This window comes from Pistacia vera, unplaced genomic scaffold (assembly GCF_008641045.1).
Source record: "Pistacia vera cultivar Batoury unplaced genomic scaffold, PisVer_v2 Contig1221, whole genome shotgun sequence".
Classification (NCBI taxonomy): domain Eukaryota; kingdom Viridiplantae; phylum Streptophyta; class Magnoliopsida; order Sapindales; family Anacardiaceae; genus Pistacia; species Pistacia vera.
In genome coordinates, this window is record NW_022195273.1 from 8,211 (window position 1) to 8,782 (window position 572).

Genomic DNA, 572 nt, shown 5'->3' on the forward strand with positions numbered 1-572 from the left:
CTATGTGAGTCTTGACTGAGTAGGTATTCTTGCGGCCATCATGGATCCTTCTCTACATATTGCCATGGCCTTCCAAGTAAAGATTGCAAGCATCCATGAATGATATCACAAGTACCCTCATCCGAATGAGCCCCCCAATGGAATGTACCACTACTGACTCTTGACTACTTGTGGATGGGTCTCCATTGCTCCACATTGTAGCTTGTACGGGTGAGAAAGGATCACAACCATCGCCAGCCCCCAATTTCCTCCCCAATTTGGTGGAAGCAACATTGGGTCACACTCCCAGATCTACCATGATCATGAACATTCCCTTGATATGCACCTTGTATGCCACATATGGTTTGGTGTAAGAAGGGAACCCTTTTGGTATTTACTTTCCTTAAGAGTTTCTTGGGGCCAAGGCATTCATGCCTTCAATTGCTTTTCAATCCTTGTGGACAGCTTGCAACTCCACAAAGGAATGGGAAGAACCTTGCACTCAAGCTTGTATGCAATGTCCTTACTCAAACCGCTATGAACCTTGCAATTGTATGCTCTTTCTCTTCAATATCACTTCTCAACATCAACCC